Genomic DNA, 19,789 nt, shown 5'->3' with positions numbered 1-19,789 from the left:
CTGGTAATTATTCGGCCCTGTTATGTTGGATATGTGCAATTCTACATTACTTCTGACCACCCTTGTCCAAGGCCAAAGAACTATATCCCAAATCTTGGGAAAGCAGTGATTTGTATTACTGGGATGGGCTGCTAGTATGGTGGAACTGTATCATTTTCTCTGAGGTTCCATGAAATGCAAATTCACTGAAGAAAAGAAATGCAGTTTGGTGCGGAGATTGATTACTTTTTAAATTGATTCACAGTGTAGAAACAGGTCACTCAGCCCAACAGCTCAACATTTAAATTCCATGCTGGAATTTATGCTCCACTCACGTTTTCTTCCATCTTTCTTTGTCTAAATCTATCAGCATTATCTTCTGTTACCTTCTTCCTCATATGTTTATCTAGCATTCCCTTAGAAAAATAGAGAGCCAGGTGTAAGGAAATTTGTACTCAATATGTAAGCATGTTAGTACTTAGAGAATTTGTACTGAATAATTGTGCCTAAACTGGATATGAAATACGGAAGCAAGGATAGTATTAGAATGTCTTCCTTGAAGTAGAATTAGGATGGGTAGGATGGGTAATCAAGTATAGCTGATTTGTAACCTAATATAATCAAGTGTAGCAAATGTGATCAAAGCAGGAGGCCCAGAGCAGCAGTATAGCAGTTACTTACTAGCAAATGCAACCAATAGTCCCTTAGGGGACAATGGACACAACCCAGCTGTCCAGCTTGAGATTGACCGTAATAAAAAGAAAGTAATAAAGTGAGCATGTTTTCTTCACATTCGGCCTAAGTCAGCTAAACCACTATTAGTGTACAAGCAGAGTTGTAAAGATAAAAGCAAGGGATATAACCACCATGGTTTCAAGAAGAAAAGAGAGGAAACAGGGGGTGATCAATCTCAAGCAAGACAGATAAAGGGTCAGTGGGTCGTAAAAGCGAGATAAGGATCTTGAGGTATGGAGCTGAAATGTGCTTAAAAAGACTGTAAGCCGATGGCTCGTTGGAGTGTTCCGGACATCCCGGCTTTATTTCTGTTGTACTGGAAATAAAGTCCATTGCTTGGAGGATTACAACTCAGACTCTCTGTTTCAATCGGGTTAAATAAGTTGTCGTCTTGGGGAACCACGACAAAATTGGCGCTGCGAGCAGGGTGCTGTGGGAGACCGCCCGGAAACTAGCATCGGGAAGGAGTAGTGGAGACAGTGGTCTGACTGGGGCTGGACATCCCAAAGCCGGCATTCTGACAGCAAGGTAAGCAGACTTATATTGCATGTAAATCCTTGTTGTCGGAAAAAGGGATCTCGAGGCCCAGCGCACCCGGCTCTCTGCTGGTCCTGGATCTCCCCAACCCAAAGAATATCCTGCAAAGGTAAAATTAAATTGGGGAAAATACTTTGAGAGACTGAGTCTAATCTGAAGGGTAGAGTTTTGCATGCAAAGCGCGCTGCGAATACTGTGTTGTCTGTGAATGGGTAAAAAGTGCGACGCAAAAAGAACCGAACGCTAATAGATGCAACTAGGTTAAGTCAAGCGGTTTGGAGCGGGATTCCAGGTTACGACTTGCCCAAGGAGAGTAAGTGTAGGAAGGCCTGCCAGTCCGAACCTACCCAGGACCTCGGGGAAAAGACGTCAACCGAGAGGGAGAGAGATCTGTGAGAGATTGCTCTCTTACCTAATACGGTAGTTAAAACTAGGGGGAGGTTATGTGATGAGGGAGCAGAAAGAGTAGAGAGAAGTATGTCAGTGGAACTGGGAACCCTGACATAGGCTTTTACTGAGGTGCGGGGTGAACGCTAATAGCAGTTATGTATTTGGAATTGTGCATGACTATATGACTGTTTGAGAGAGAAGGGGATTTGTCACGACATGAGACACCCATCAAATTTATTAGAGGCCAGTGAGCTCCCACCAGTAAAGGGTTAAAAAAGAGACAAGCAGGCTGGCTCTGTATGGTACAGAGAGAGAGAGAGAGAGAGAGAGAGGGAGGGTGGAACTGTGTAATTGAGACCCTCAGGTGATGTAATAGGTATAGCCAATCAAAGTGAATTGCTTTAAGTTTACTAAATTATGCAGGGATCGGACAGAGATTTGAATTCTGCCAAGTGGGAAAGGTGGCATTACATTGCATTTTAAAGTTGTAAGGAGAGTTAACCAGTTAGGCACACAGTAGATTTGATTTTGTACTTGCCTGTGTTGGTTACAAAGGCAGAGCTGTAGAAATAATTAAACATGTAGATTGCACATTAGAATGCTTTCAGTATTTCTTTGTGCATCTGTGTTCCAAGTGATGTTTTGTTTTATTGTACCAGAATTGTAAGAAGGTGCAAGGGTCTTGATTTAGTGAGGATATTTAAAGGCGATAAAAATAAATCTTATTTTGGATTTTCTGAATCAGGCTTTAGTTAATTAAACTGCTGTACTTTGACTCACAATTAGTCTCAGAGGTATCTTTACCTACAAGAATTGGTGTTGAAACCTGGGGTCTGTTTACGGGTCCGGTTGAATGGCCACAACCGGAGCTCCGGAATAGATTACCGAATTTAAGGGAGTGAATCAAAGTACAGTAGGTGCACATCTGTGATGAAAGAGTGTGAGAGTGTGTGAGAGGTCTGAGCTGAGCACGTGCAAATAAGGAGGTGTCTGTCTTTACACCCAGCCTTAGACCAGTTGTTAAGAGGGGTAGCCCCCCTATGCGAAGCTCAGAAGTTTGAAGTGAGTGTAAAGGCTAGAAAAGGATGCCTGGGATGTGATGTTCAGATGAGAGTAAGAAAGAATCTGTCTGAGAGATCGCCGGAGTAGAAGGGAAAGCCGGCTTAATAGTGTGAGCTTAAGGGTGTAAGCCCACGAGTGTAAGCGGTGGTACGGAAGGACACTGATCACCCCTGATAGGTATCACCGGACTGTGATAAGAGCGACCTAGGGGTGGGATCCATTTCACCCACTAGATCAACAATGGAAATGATTGGGAAAAAAAAGGACAGAACTAAGATAATTGGAATTCTCTTAGTTTGAATTAATTAAACAGGTTTAAACTGGATTAATTGAACACATCTCATCTTGGGTAAAAAAAAAATTGGGCTGATGACAAGGAGAGAATTAAAACGTCAGAATCACAGATTAGAGAGTTAGAAAAGAGAAACCAAACAAAGAAAATAGCAGTATTGTTAATACATCAGTTAGCTGGACTAATTGAACAAGTAGTCACTTCCACTAAGAAGTGGAGTGGGGATAAAAAAATTCAGAAAATAGAAGGGTGGACATGGAAGCACCCAGAGAGAGAAAGAATAGAGGAAGGGATGGAAGGAGGGACAGAAGAAAGTAGTGCAGAGGAGGAGAGACAGTCAGTGTTAAGGGGACGAAGAAAATCAATGCGGAAAAGATATCAAACTGTAAAATATCCAGCCGAGGAACGAAGGCAGAAAGGGGTGTTCCCGGTGATTCTGAAGGGTGGCAGACTGCAATATATCCCTTGGTCAGGTCAGGACTTGCCCAATTTAATTAACGAATTACCCAATATTTTGGACGGAGCCGGAAGGTGGATTGGACAGCTGGAGGCTGGAATGATGGGAAAGAGGATGGCGCTGGGTGACATCAAAGCTCTCCTGACAAAAGTGCTGGGAATGGACCAAATGGCTGAAGTAATGAGACGTGCTGGCATCCCGACCGCAGCCTATGACCCGGATGTGGATGGAACACTAATGGACCCATACCGCCACGACATTTGGCAAGCACTGCGGGATATGTACCCCAATCGGATGGATATAAAAACTCTGAGAGGGGAACCGTTGGGTGAGGAAGAGAATGCGGCCGTGTACATAGACAACCAATTAAGAAGGTGGAGAAGGGACACGGAGAGGGACATTCTGACAGATCCACTAACCAACTCCCTGTTCCGAGCCGCAATCCTAGAAGGCCTGCCGACTTCAGCTAAGGCAAGACTGGAAGAAGTGGTGGGCCTGGATTCGAAAAACTACCGAAAGTTTGTGGATTATGTTGCCCATGCAGTGGAGAGACACCGCAGGGAGGAAAAAAATGCAGACAAACAGTTGAAGGAGATACAACGTAAACTCCTGCAAGCCCAGCTGGAAGAAATTAAAAGTAAGGAAAAGCTGAAAGTGAAAGAAGACCCCACACCCAAGAAAATAGCACCGATGGTGGTGAACCAAAAGACAGAGGAAATACCTGCACCGATGCTAGGGAGAAACGGAGATGGAGGCCAGCCCATCATAACCTATAACATTTCTGCCTTCCCGCTGTCCATGAACCCAGGAGGCTATGGCTTAAATTATCAACACCCTTATGCTTCACAAAATCAGACTGACTGGAATAGAAATGGGAAAGGACAAGGAGGTGGTAGGCCACCCTATCAGAATCAGAGAGGACAGGGACAGGGAAATCAGCAGCTTCCAAGGCAGGGACCGCCGCCTGGCCCTCCAGGCGTATGCTGGGGGTGCGGGGAAGCAGGACATATAAAAAGAAACTGCCCACAGAACTCTTACAGGCAGGGAGAAAACCAGCAGCAGATAGGCCAGCAAATGCCATTGAATAACACCCCCGTGCTGCAGGGACCTGTGAATTTTCAGAGCTCCCTATAGGGGGGCCCTGAGAACCCTGAAATGGTAGGACAGTACGTACAAATAACAGATACAGCAGATCAGGAACCCATAATTAGTGTTAGAGTAGGAGGGGTTGAGGTCCCCATGATGATAGACACCGGCGCCACGTGTACGTGCATACAAACAAAATATGCGAATCACCTACCATTATCAAACCAGTTTGTGAAAACTGTGGGGTTCTCGGGGAAAGTAACGTTAACTCAGATGACAACGCCGGTACCTGTCACCATTGGAAGCAAAACTACTCATGTACCTATATTAGTGTGTGATAGAACGCCATTAAATTTATTAGGAAGAGATGCAATCCTAGGTTTAGGACTAAAATTAGAATGTACAGAACAAGGAATTGATTTGATGGGAGTGTATTTACTCGGAGTGCCAGGAAAGGAAGGGGTTAATGTGTACTGGTTGGGAGACATAGAGGAGCAAGTTAAAAAACAGGTATGGGACGTTTGGGGAGAGCTGATAGATACTTGGATTCCACAGGCCGAATGGCCAAGGACAGAACTACACAGCACAATGATATTTGATGAAGAACAGAAACCCGAGATACAGGAGAAATGGGAAAAGGAGGCAGGACGAGAACAGGAGATAAGGTCGGAAAGTATTTTAGTTGGCCCAGAGGGAGCGGCCCTCACGGTTGTGAGGAATGAATGGGTTAACAAATGGTTCTCTGTATCTGGGTCGGAACCACATGTTACATTAAAAGTGAATCCGGGACACAGATCAAAAGACCTAGGACCAATGGTACTGAGGGCACGGGAATTAGAATTTGTTCAGACAGAAAACGTAGATATTTGGACGTCCAGTAATGGACAAATGTTGAAGATAATCGTGGATGTTAAAATGATTGGGAAAACAAAACAGGTAAAAATAGAGGCAGAGATTGAGAAGCAGGAGCAGGAGTGGAGAGAGAGCTTAGAAAAGGATTTGAATTCCCTCCCACAGGAGTTGTGGTCCAGACAGGACACTGATGTAGGGAGGGTTACAAATGCTAATCCAGTGGAAGTTAGACTAAAGACCGGACGACAAGGACCTTACAGACCACAGTATCCGATTAAGGCAGAAGCAATTGAAGGAATTAGAGGAACAATTAGGGGACTGATAGAAGCAGGGGTATTAAAGGAAACTCGGAGCAAGTGTAACACACCACTGCTACCGGTAAAAAAGGCGGACGGGGAAAAATGGAGATTGGTGCATGACTTGAGGGCAGTAAATGAGGTAGTGGAAGACATGCCAGTAGAGGTTCCCAACCCCTACACCCTGTTGACTAATATACCGCCTGAAAGCAGATGGTTCACTATAGTAGACCTATGCTCAGCATTTTTTAGCGTGCCGCTAGCTCAAGAAAGCCAGTATCTCTTTGCATTTACATTTGAAGGGAAACAATACACGTATAACAGGATGCCCCAAGGATTCAAGCATTCCCCACATGCATTCAACCAGGTGTTGAGGGCAGATTTGGAGGGGATACAGTTGGAGGGAACATTAATACAGTATGTGGATGATTTATTATTATGCGCAGAGACAAGAGAGCAATGCAGGAAGGACAGTTTAAAACTATTGGAAAGATTAGCAGAAGGGGGTCATAAAGTATCCAGGAAAAAGCTGCAGTTGTGCCAGGAAAAAGTAGAATACTTGGGGAGAGAGATATCAGCAGGGCACAAGGGGATAGCTTCACAGCAAATAGAAGCAGTACTAAAAGTTCCGAAACCACAGACGGTGGGGCAAATGATGAATACGGGCCATGATGAATCCAAGAGAACTAGCTATAATCAAGTGTCAGGCACATAAAAAGGGAACAGATAGCATTACACAGGGAAACTCCAAAGCCGATAAGGCAGCTAAAGAGGCATCAGGATGTGCCGAAGCTACGATAGCCCCGGTAGAAATAGCAAGATCGCATCCAGGGCCAGGTCAGGGAAACATCGAACCCCAAATTACATTAGAAGATGTAGCCCAAGCGCAGAAAGAAGCCTCTGTGGCTGAACAGACAATGTGGAAGGATAGGGGAGCCTTACAGGGACAGCAAGATAAAATATGGAGAAATGGGGAGGGGTTGATCATAGCACCCACACCGCTACTAACCGTACTAATCAGCGAAGCACATGGGGTTGATCACTGCGCAAGGGGGGAAGTGACCAGAAAGATCAAAAAAGAAGGATTTTGGTCCCCATATCTACAGAACTCAATTGATTACATACTAAGTCAGTGTGAGGTGTGTGCTCAGAATAATATCAGAAAGGGCATTACTGCCCCAATAGGGCACATACCCATTCCCGAAGGACCCTTCAAACACTTATGCATGGATTATGTGGATATGGGAAAGGTGGTAAGAGGGAAAAGATATATGCTGGTGATTATTGACAGATTCAGTAGATGGATAGAAGCAACGCCATCCGAAGATCATGGATCTGGAACGGTAATTAACTTCCTGTCAAAAGAAATTATTCCAAGGTTTGGCATACCCATGCAATTAAGTTCCGACAATGGGTCTGCTTTTATCGGAAGGGTGCTGAGAGAGACTCTCTCAGCATTACGGATAAAGCAGAAGTTTGGATGTGTGTATCATCCTCAGTCCCAAGGAATGGTGGAGAGGGCAAACGGAACTCTTAAGGCTAAAATAAGTAAGATTTGCAGCGAGACAGGGAAAAACTGGATAGATGCTCTGCCATTGGCTTTAATGCAGTACAGAAGTCAGGAAAACAGAATCACACATTTGAGTCCGCACGAAATGATGACAGGAAGAGTAATGCTGGTACCAAAGATCAGGGGGGCAGGGGGCCCCTCATTGGAGTGCTTAGATCAGGACACAAGAGAGTATATACAGCAATTAACTATTATACATAGAACTATATTTGAACAGGAAAAAGCCAAGGAAGAGGAGAGTCCTGCAGCAGAACACCAGATCAAACCTGGAGATCGAGTATACATCAGGAAGTTTCGAAGGCGTTGGAACGAACCGAGGCGAGAGGGACCGTTTGAAGTGACCAAAGTTTCTCCCACGGCGATACAAGTAGAAGGCAGTACATTGTGGTATCACTTAAACCATTGCACCAGAACGGTACCAGGGGCAGGGGAGAGAAGGGAGGTTGAAAACATCAATCATCTGGATTTGAGTAGCAGTGAGGAAGAAGTAGAACTACACAGGGGGAATCTTGGGGAACAGAGACAGAGCCAAAACAGAAAAAAAGGAGCGGAGGATGGTGAAAGTGGTTCTGTGCATGAGCTGGCTGATGATGCAAGTATCCAGCCTGGACTTGTTAGCCAAGGCACCAAGGGAGGTGGGGAAGGGGAAGGGGCCTCTTTCCCCACCTGGGATTTGGAGACTATTTCCCTCAGGGACTTCCTTGACCCACAGTAAAGGAAAATGGAGTGTAGAGAGCATAGAGATGCAGAATCGGGGAGGTAGGGGAATAAAACATTAGATTGGCTTCTGGCGGAAAAAGGAGGAGTGTGTGTTATGTTTGGGGACCAGTGTTGCACATTTATCCCTAATAACACTGACCCAGAGGGGTCATTCACACAGGCCATGAATAAGCTGAAAAATCTCAGGAGAGAGGTGAAGGAGAATGCTGGGTTCGGGCATGGGGTATGGAATTGGCTGGACAATATGTTAGGAAGATGGGGGGCCTGGTTCGCTAAAGCTGGAGTTGTGACAGCCATGACAATAACCATCCTGGGATTAATATTTTGCTGTTTTTTACCTGTCTTGAGATCCCTCCTTGCTAGATTGGCAGTGCGACAAATGGTGACACAAGTAACAGGCAACCCACGTTCGGGAGGAACAACTAAGGAATGGGGAAACATTGAACTGCCCCCGCTGGATGAATTCACAATGACCCTGGTTGAAATTGAAACTTGTCAGTTTGCGAAATAGCTGCACTAGTGGAGGATCGTTCTACAACCTCACCGATGCCTACGGAGACCAAGAGACTTAGTCTGTACACAGGAATCAGTCTTTTTCCCTTCCCTAGACAAGGGTGGGAAGGTTTTTGGCTGATGACTGTTAGGAGCAGGCAATCTGGGGGAGCAACCTAAAAATTCGGACTTTTGCTAGACAAGCCATGATAAGACTAGAATGGGGACATTAATCCCTGACCAAAGTACTTGGCTCCCCCACGTTGCCTGCAAGTGTGATTAAATATGTGCATGTGAACGGGGTCAAACAGGGGGACTATCTGCGCTGGCCTTGATAATTGGAATGAGACTAGGGGATAGTCTCAAAGGGGGGATATGTAAGGAAATTTGTACTCAATATGTAAGCATGTTAGTACTTAGAGAATTTGTACTGAATAATTGTGCCTAAACTGGATATGAAATACGGAAGCAAGGATAGTATTAGAATGTCTTCCTTGAAGTAGAATTAGGATGGGTAGGATGGGTAATCAAGTATAGCTGATTTGTAACCTAATATAATCAAGTGTAGCAAATGTGATCAAAGCAGGAGGCCCAGAGCAGCAGTATAGCAGTTACTTACTAGCAAATGCAACCAATAGTCCCTTAGGGGACAATGGACACAACCCAGCTGTCCAGCTTGAGATTGACCGTAATAAAAAGAAAGTAATAAAGTGAGCATGTTTTCTTCACATTCGGCCTAAGTCAGCTAAACCACTATTAGTGTACAAGCAGAGTTGTAAAGATAAAAGCAAGGGATATAACCACCATGGTTTCAAGAAGAAAAGAGAGGAAACAGGGGGTGATCAATCTCAAGCAAGACAGATAAAGGGTCAGTGGGTCGTAAAAGCGAGATAAGGATCTTGAGGTATGGAGCTGAAATGTGCTTAAAAAGACTGTAAGCCGATGGCTCGTTGGAGTGTTCCGGACATCCCGGCTTTATTTCTGTTGTACTGGAAATAAAGTCCATTGCTTGGAGGATTACAACTCAGACTCTCTGTTTCAATCGGGTTAAATAAGTTGTCGTCTTGGGGAACCACGACACAGGCTCGGGGCCTTCATTCACCCACCAAGAGCAGAGACAGTCAGACCTGCGAGGGACATGCTGTACCAAGGAGAGTTAGGCTCGGAGTCTTCACTCAGCTTCCAGAAGGGGAGGCAGCCAGACCTGTGAAGAACATACTGCAATGAAGCAACAATAAATAGAGAGCCGAGCGCAGGGCCTTCACTCATCTTATGGAAGCAGAGACAGCCGGGCCTGCGAGGGATACACAACACTGAGGAGAGGCTGGAGAGGTAAGCTCAGGGCCTTCAGTCAGCTTCCGGGAGCAGAAGCAGCCAGACCTGTGAAGGACACATGTACTGAGGCAGCAGGCCTAACTTGAAAACCAATCAGGAGTAATGTCACAGGAAAACAGTTGGTTGGTAAGTAACTGCTAATTTGAATTACCTATTCTAAATTGCTTTCAGCTTAAAGGTAATAAGGATAAATATTTTATACATCAAGAAGCTAAGAAAAAGTTGAAAATGTTAAAAAAATAAAAACTAATTGAATAAAATAGAGATGGATGGCCAGGCGATGTGTTCTACCTGCATGATATGGGAGCTGGTAGACACCATTGTAGTTCCTAGTAGTAGTACGAGGAGTGTAGTAAATGTTGGTTGTTCAAGGAGCCGTGGCTCAGATTTGGAGCTGGAGTCTGAGCTTTGGACACTGCGACATATCAGGGAGGGGGAGACATACTGGACGCTGTGTTTTAGGAGGCAGTCACATCCCTTAGATTAACTATCTTGAATTCGGCAAGTGGTCAGCATCAGGAGGGTATAAATGTGAGTGAGGCAGGTAGAGGGATCCATGAGGTAGGGTTGCAGGAGCCTCAGCCTTTGTCCTTGTCTGACAGGTTCAATGTTGTTGGTCCCTGTGTGGATGAGAAAGGGGGCTGTAGGGAGGATAAGCAAACTGATCGCAGCACTGTATACAGGGAGCCATACAAGAGGGAAGAAAAAAGAGAAATGTTGTGGTAATCAGGGATAGTATAGTTAGGAGCATTGACTTGATTGGACTGATTGGCCTGGGCTGTCATTGGGTAGTAATCGACCTGCGATCAGGGGGGGCAATGTTCAGGGCGGCGATTGGGTTTTGGAATTGGCTCAGATGGCAAAAGTGGGAGAAGGTGGGGGCTTTACGATGTTCGGTGTGGTAATTGGGGGGGTGAAGTCAGTTAGAGTGGTGACCGGGGGTGAGGGCCAGGGCAATGATCTAAGGGGCAGGTGATGTCTATGGGGTGCAGTACGGGGTGGAATGACAGATTTTCCGTGTACATAATATATACAGTAGACTGGGAGATAAGGGTGCCTGTGCAATGGTGCCCCTACAGCTCGGCAGCTGAGGCTCCACCCCCCCACCCCCCCACTGATAAGAATTACATTACAGTCTCTGTTATGCACAGAACGCTGTAAATTTGTGTCACTTATATCACTGAAAAAGAAATGAGTGAAGAAACCTCCCTATTTCTCACCCGTTTTACAATTAGAATTTTTTTGAGAAAATTCCACTATCTTAAGGGCCAAACAACTGAGAAAACAGAAGAGTGTTGAACAATTTTTTTTTTGGGTGAGCTGTCAGTTGCAATCTTATGACACTTGGTGCAAAAAAAAAGAGCGAGGATAAGATTCTCACCAGCAGTTGGGGTGGAGCTTGAGCTCAGTGGTGAAGTTGGTTGCAGAGCACTTGGAATGCCCAATCTCCAAGAGATCTCCTGCCACCTCCCCCCACCCACCCCATAGACATCAGGACTCCACCCAACGGAGATCATCTCCTGTGCTGCTCAATCCACAGCTATTAGATCCCCCCTCCACAATGCTGCCACCAAACACTCCCTTTGCCGGTCTATTAACCCCAACACGCGCCATCAACATTGGATGATCCAGCCAACTGTCCCCATCTGCAGAATACCATCCCTTCCTGATCACCCTCATCTACAGAGTTCCCCTATTCCCCCTGCCGATCACCCTCATCTACAGAGTTCCTCTATTTCCCACCGTTCACACTCATCTGCAGAGTTCCTCTATTCCCCCTGCCAATCACCCTCTTCTACAGGGTTCTTCTATACCCCCACCAATTACCTCCATTTTCAGAGTTTCCTCCCTGCCTAAGCACCCCTTTCCGCCCAATCAACGTTCCTTCGGAGTTCCTTTCCTCCCCGATTGCCTTGCTTGCAGAGATCCCTCCCTCCCACCTTGATTACCATCCCTGCAGAGTTCCCCCTCTCTCCGACCACCCCCATCTGCAGAGTTAATTCCGCCTTCCCATCCCTTTCCCATCTCTATGGGCTCAACATCCACTCAAGCCTCACTCTCTTGGCACTGCACCCGGCACAGTTATGGTATGTAGTGGACAGTACCAGGATGTCCAGTAGTCCAATGATGTGCTGGTTAGGTAAATTGGCTATGCTAAAATTCTCCCTCAGCTTATCTGGCGTGTGGCAGCTAAGGGATTTTCACAGTAACTTTGTTCTAATATTAATGAAAGCCAACTTGTGACACTAATAAATAAATAAATGATACTCTTTAAAAAATTCAATGCAGTTGGTTAAGCAAGACTTTTACTCTGCAAATCTATGGTGACTATTCATTACCATATTTTTTGGCTTCTAACTTCTTCTATTCACTTCTTCAGTAAGGCTTTCATTAATTTTCCAGTCCTCAATGTTAAACTAAAATTTACCTGTACATGTTCTATCTCCCTTCTTAAATATATTTGCTCTCTGGCAGTCCTCTGTTTCTCCACCTCCTTCTGATAGATTATTTAAAATGTGCAGTAATGCCTCTGCTGTCTCTTCAATAGAGTTTTTACAAATTTATGAACATAATGCATCCAGACCAGGGATACCCTCATGTGACATTTTTAAAAATTAATTAATTTATTTAATGTTTTGCTTCTTTTTATTTTAAATGCAACAATCTAATTTCTAAACTCAATGGCATGTCTGCCTGTCCTGTTTGCTGTGGAAATGCTAATGCAAGTATTTAATAATTTGGCTATTTCACTGTCATTGTTGATGATATTATCCTTCTATCAATAAGTGGTTCTTTCCCACTTTAATTTGTTTTATTTTATTTATATATAGGCTTGTGAAATAATTTAGTATTTTGTTTTATGTTCCTTGATAATTTAGTTTCGTAATTCCTCTTTGCTGCCTTTATTGATTTTATTAATTTGTCTTTTAGTCATTTTCCATTATTGCTTATGTTCTCCCATGCTGTCCATAGGTGAGATTTTCCCAGAAACCAGTAAAGGCTGTTGTTGGGCGAGAAAAGTGGTTTTGAAGCTGTTGACAGCCATGGTGGATTTCTCTGCCACATAGTCCAGAACTTTGAAAAAATACTCTAATGGAAAGGTCCCACAATGGGTATTGGTGTGGCAGCCTCTGATTCACCCGCTCCACGAGTAATTTTGTTAGCTGAGAATTGAGGCATGATTATTATAGCCTACCCTGGACTTTTGCGAGAAAAGGAGTTCACCATGAAACCCCCTTGGCACTGTCGCCTGGCACTGCTCCCTGGCACATCCCAGGCATTTCCCCAGCACTTTCTCCAGGCACTGCCCTTGGGCACAGCCCCAACAGTGCCAGTGGGCAGGGCCCAGACATTGCCCAGACATACAACCCTCTTACTGCTGAGTTCTGCACTCACCTGACATCTTACGGAAAATCTGTTCGCTCGCTAGATGCATGAACCATAGAACCACAGAAACCCTACAGTGCAGAAAGGGGCCATTCGGCCCATCAAATCTGCCCTGACAACAATCCCACCCAGACCCTATCCCCGTATTTTACCCACTAATCCCTCTAACCTACGCATCCCAGCACACTAAGGGACAATTTAACTTGGCCAATCCATCTAACCTGCACATCTTTGGACTGTGGGAGGAAACCAGAGCACTCAGAGGAAACCCACGCTGGCACGGGGAGAATGTGCAAACTCCACACAGACACTGACCCGAGCTGGGAATTGAAACCAGGTCCATGGAGCTGTAAAGCAACAATGCTAACCATTATGATACTATGCCACCCTATGCATGCTTGGGAGGTCAGTCATCATTTATGCCATTCTGCTCTCAAGCCAAAATACATTATATGTGAATGTATTCAATGATGTTCTCAACACTGAATGCCGGAAAGGTGCCCGGTCACTGGCAGGGGGAGCAGACAATAATGTCAGACATTTATGCTGGCATAAAAGATGACTTTGTGATTTTCGGGATACTATCTGCTCCCATTACCAAACGTGCCCAATGTATTCAGGAACACAAAATCTCAGCCTATTTATTGAATATATTTAACTTATCCTCATTTTTTTTCCTTAAGTCTTGATTTGTTCATGATGTTGCATTAGTGTTTCATTTGTTTTGGTTTTAGCAGAATAGATATTTTATTCCTGAACTTTCTTGAAAGCAGTTTTAAATGTTACCAGTTGGCTTGTCAATATTGTCCATTTCTCCCCCCAAGTTTTATTTTCAATCCCCCAAAGTCAACTTGTCTGCAATCCTTTACCTTAGGTCTTCTTAATCATTATCTTGCAGCATATAATATTATGATCACTATTGCCTTATATTTAATCATGGCATCAGTTTTGGCTTATTCCCCATGATTGGATCCAGTAGCATATGCTCCCTTGTCAGGCTACTTACATATTAAGTTAAAAAGGAGTCTTCTAGACTCCAGTGATTCCCAACCACTGTGACATGCCATTAAAGAGTGTCACGCTCTTAAATAAAACGAGAAGACGGCCACAATTGCAGTCAAATGTTCTTGAAAATATTAATTGCATCTTCATGACCACGTCTCCTGCTATTGACAAGTCACTTGAACAGAATTGGTAACAATGAAGAATTTTACATCATTTTATCTTTTGTTTCATTCATCTCTTTTTTTTTAACCAGAATATTCATTATGCCTATTTCTCGTGTAGATATTGAATCTATTTTTCTTTGACCTTCATCTATGGATCTGATCCTGGGCCCCTTTTCAATTGCACATGGCACTGTGAACCCTCCACCCAGCTATCACAAGATTCATACATACCAGCAACATTGTCACTCGTATAGCCAGGGATCTGAGTGGGCCAATGACTATCAATAGTCTTTCAGCAGAGCCCTTCTAATCCTGATTCACTAAGCCTTCTTAATGTACAGCCTTGCCACTCCAAATAAGGCCATTTATAGACCTTAAATGAATGAAAGTTTGTTTTAATGTATTTGACACTCATGGCACCTCTGTACTTTCTGCTTGCAAAGTTAATCCTCTAGGATCAATTATCCATTGGGTGAGTGGGCAATAATCTAGCAGATGCACTATTACATGGTGAAGTGCAAATTTTTCCACATTGGTAATTTAGATTAAAAAAAATTGAATGGGAGAATTAAGAAATGTTTGTATTTAGAGAGACTTCAAAGTGTCAAATTTGCATAAAAACTGGAGTAAATCCCTTTGTTTTTTTCAGCAGGATTTTCAAAATGAATCTACTATATGAATCTGTGCACTGCAGAATGAACAGGCATGAATCATGCAAAAAAATCAGTGGGGTGGACCTTTGCACGTGCACCGATCCGACAAGGCAAGATCAATTCATGTGCCATGGCCTCCCGATTTCTGCCCAGCTCAATCGATGACCAGTCCCGCATCCCCTGCATCGCTGCTACTCCAACCCTCCCACAGCCCGATTGCTGGCCCCAGGACGTGTCCGGGCCAGTCTCGACACCTGGCCCGCCTTGATCTCCGCCTCCACAACCCCAACCCCATTAGATCCTGCCTTCACTCTGGTACCACCCCCTTGGCACTGCCCAATGCCTGGTAGGCAGTGCCAAGTGCTCCCTTGGGCATCTTGTCCCTTCGGCAGTTCCACTTTGCGCCTTGGACAGTGCCGGGGGCCAGGCTGTCAATGCCCAGGGAGCACTGCCCCCTTACCTCCAAACTCCTGGCAGGGGCTTCCATGCTCCCTCTTCACTCCAGTGGAGTCGGGCTGCTAGCACCCCGGAAGTGAGGAGCTGTTGTAAACTTTGCTGGAGTGCAACACACCTGGTAGGGGGAGAGACTCAAGCAGACCCAGAGACTTCAGTCCTGGGCCACTTCTTAAATGCAAATCATCATTTAAGTAAATTATACAGCTTCATGCCAATTTGTGGTACGGAGCAGATGGTGTTGGAAATCCGACAGACTCATGGAGGTCATGCCTAATGCATCGCAGTGGACTGGGAGAATTGCCCCCTTTGTATGTGAATCACAAAATGGACCTGCTGGTGCAGCAAGTGATTAGAGAGGAAAGTTGAATATTTGCTTTCTTTTCAAAGGATTTGGAGATAGGAATAAATCTTATTTCAATGATATAAGGAAGATATTGGTGAAGCCACACCTAAAATACTGTGTCTGGTTTTAGTCTCCTTACCTGTGGGGAGGGACATTCTGACCTGACAGAGAATGCAGCAAATGGTTCCTAAACCAGTTCTTTGGCTGCGGGATTGTCACGTGAAGAGACATTGAGTAGAATAGGCTGGCTTGCCATGGTAGGCGTTGATTAAATATTTCCTCTGGTAAACAATCAAGTTTGTAGGGTCTCACTTTCAGAACAAGGCATCAACCACTTAGCACAGAGATGAGAAATTTCTTCTCTGAAGGTTCGTCAATCTTTGGAATTCTCTTTCCCAGAGAGCTCTGGATACACTGTCATTCATCCATTCAAGTCAGGTCGATACTATGAATGCTAAAAGAATTATGGAATATGGGGATAATTCCGTAAGGCGGCAGTGAGATCAGAGATCAGGCACACCATGGCGGGATTCAAACTTGGCTTCCTAAAATATTAGCTGAGTTTTTGGACGAAGAGTCGAGCAATAATCCCACTAGGCCATTGCCTCCCCCCTGACTAGAGCACAATTTTGTCATTTAATAACCAAAGATTGGCCTTTCTGTACTGTTCGTCTAAGGTTAATTGAATCGTTTCTGCAGTGCTGGAGTACTGCAGAACTACTGTAAATGAGTTCAAATCTGGGGAGAAAGTGGTTTGTGGACATGATTAGCAATTATTTTTTACCAATACAATTATTCAGTTGAAGAATTACATTTCCATTTTCGTTATTTTGTCAGGCCATTTCAAAAAGTATTCAGTGGGGATGTGCCTCTTATTTATTTACCATGATTTTGCTGAAATTCATTTTTAATTCAGTTGAACTCAATTGTTTATTCACTGGCTTCTGCTTGATCAGCAATTCAGGTTGATTGATTAGTTTTATAAACAAAGTTTGAGAGTACATTTTCTTAGCAAACCAACACATTTCCACAAGTTTTAGCTGAGTCTTTACATCTAATAGATTGTCAGAAACCATTGGCATTTTTAACTTTTTAAACACCCAGTAAAAGTTACATCTGAGTTCCAAGTTTCTTTTTTTTATTTCTTCTTGGGACATGGGACTTCACTGGCTGGCCAACATTTTATTGCCCTTCCCTAGTTGTCCTTGGAGGGCAGTTAAGAATCAACCGCATTGCTGTGGTTCTGGAGTCACAAGTAGACCAGACTTGGTGAGGATGACAGATTTCCTTCTCAAAAGGACATTAGTGAATCAGATTGTTTTTTCTGACAATCAACAGTGGTTTCATTGTCATCATAGATTCTTAATTCCAAATATTTTTATTGTATTCAAATTCCACCATCTGCCATAGCAGGATTTGAACCTGGGTCCCCAAAACATTAGCTAAGCTTCCAGATTAACAGTCTAGCGATAATATATCGCTTCCTCCTGTGGGTGCACAAAGACTGTCCGTGGTGCTGGAATGGTTATCCAGACTTTCCTTGACTAGAGTTTGAGCCAACACCAGTGTACTAGATTGGATGCTGCCCCCAAGCACATTCCTTCCTCCTCCCTACTGGCAACGCAGGTCATGTGCCTCATGGCTTCTTTGGAAGGGTTGGCACTTTTGTGAATGTTGTCTATGATAATGTCAATCAGAAGAAGCAAACACAGATTTGCTGCTCCGACTGGCTTCCTACAGGTGGAATACCTCATCGATTGTACATGAGGGAATATGGTTAATCCTGGAACGATCAGGGATTTCCATTAACTACAGAGACTTTCACTCCATCAAGGTGCAGCTAGTGTGCAACCAAAAAACGATATTCATGAGTTCAAAATTAATAGATGCCTGCCTTGATGCTTTATTCCTGTAACAAGCAGGCCTGCAAGCAGACTTAAAATATGGTTGTTGGATCACAAGGGATAATTATTTCCAAGTTGACCCATAATACAAGTCAGAAACCAGCCCGACAATACTCTGGTGAAAGTCACATTACCACCGGATGTGTCATTGAACACGCTATCTGCATGTTGAGGATACTTTTTAGGTAGATTATAAAATGCCCATCAGAATGAACATAGCCAGGTTGTTCAGAAAGGTCTTGGTGTATGTGCTCTACACAACGTTGTGCAACAGCAGGGTTTGGAACTAGCCAAGGTGCAGAGCTCAGATCCTCTTTGGGTGAAGCAGGGGAAAAAGAAGATAACAAAAAAGGGGAAGAAAAAACACAGCAGTTGATGAGAAGGATACGAGGGCTGCCCTTATTAATGCAAAGTTCATTCAAGTTGCATTGATGGAGTGATGCCTGAAACAAATACATTGGCCACTCTTGCCTGCCTCCAAACCCTGGATCACCCCCTGTTTCCCACTGGAACAAAGCAGTCCAGCAAACAACCAACCACTCTTTGATTGGAACAAAATTGTGATGGGGAAGTGGCACAAGGCTGCAGAGGGAGATGTAAGAAAGTTGCACTACAGGGAATGAAGGGTATATAGACGGAGGATGAGCTACATACAGATGTTGGAATAGCAGTTTCGCTGGGGATGGTGCTTCCCTAAGAGGCTATGAAAGATCTTTTTGCCATTCTGGCAGAGGAGGTGTGCTCTAGTACAATTTGTAGTCATCTAATGCCAGTGGCCATTAATTTCAATGCACTGGCTCATTCCAGGGCCCACTGGAAGCATAAATAGCATCTTCTAGTCAGCTGCACTTCGCTGCATCAAGGCATTGTTCCCAGTGTTCTGAGCCTTTACATTGGCACCATGAGCCCCTTTCCCCATCTGCATTTACCTCCAAAAATCAATAAGAGAAACCCAAAATCTGCACCAGTGCCACTTGCAGAATAAATTCCGTTACTTCTGAAGTCAGCAAGTCTGCGGGGGTTTTCTATTTGTCAAAGAAACCCACCCAGACTTGTCAGCAAATCTCTACAAGTGCTAATTCCAGTAATACAGCAGATAGAAGTGCTGTAGTGGAAAGACCATCGATTACCAACGGAGGGCCATCGTGACATATTACTCACTGCACCTTAGTACCTATCATCATAGATTTTTTTCCAGGATGAATTTGAGAAGCGTGAGCAAAATACAGCAACAACTTCATTAATGGCTGAATGCCAAGTTGCTAAAAATTAACACACCATTAACTCTTGCAAAGGCTTTAATATAGAGAGGAACTTCTGTATCCATTATTGTGAATCACATGTATCCGTCCTGATTAAATTAGCAATTCCAATCTTTAAACTAATGGTAGAACAAAAACTATTTTTGATCCCCAGAATTGGTTCTCTCCTTTGACTAATGGGTAGTGTAGAAATAGAGACAGCTATGCTCTGTCTGGAAGCAGATGTGACAGGATTCCCCGAGCAAATCATTGGTTTTTAAGCTGAACATTACTCAATGCTGATGCTGATAGTAGCATTCTCAGCACTTTCAGATGGCAGGTGATATGTGAGTGTGTGTATGTGCGCTGACTCTTAGAGAGTCACTTTAATTGGCTCGATAAGATTGCTGAACTTTGCCCTGTATCAGTTGATCTGCTGCTGAAACCTTCATCTGTGTAGTCCTTTCCCCTAGAATTAACTATTCCAGTGTACTCCTGGCTGGACTTCCACATTCTACCCTCCGTAAATTTGAGGTCATCTAAAGCTGTGCTGGCTATGCCTTAACTCCCTGCTTGCCCTCTGTATGTTGGCTTACATTAGCTCTTGGTCAAGCAACTCGGTGATTTTCAAATTCCTTTCCTTGATTTTAAATCACTCCATTGGCAGAGAAACATAAAAAAACAGGAGCAGGAGGAGGCCATTCAGCTCTTTGAGCCTGCTTGGCCATTCATTATGATCATGGCTGGTCTTCCAAGTCAATAGTCTGACCCGGCCTCTCCCCCATATCCTTCGATCCCATTCGCTTAATCCTTTCCCTTTGTCTGCAATCTCT

The sequence above is a fragment of the Carcharhinus amblyrhynchos genome, chromosome 10, assembly GCF_965287045.1.
Source record: "Carcharhinus amblyrhynchos chromosome 10, sCarAmb.v2.hapA, whole genome shotgun sequence".
Lineage (NCBI taxonomy): Eukaryota > Metazoa > Chordata > Chondrichthyes > Carcharhiniformes > Carcharhinidae > Carcharhinus > Carcharhinus amblyrhynchos.
This window is presented reverse-complemented; position numbering follows the sequence as displayed.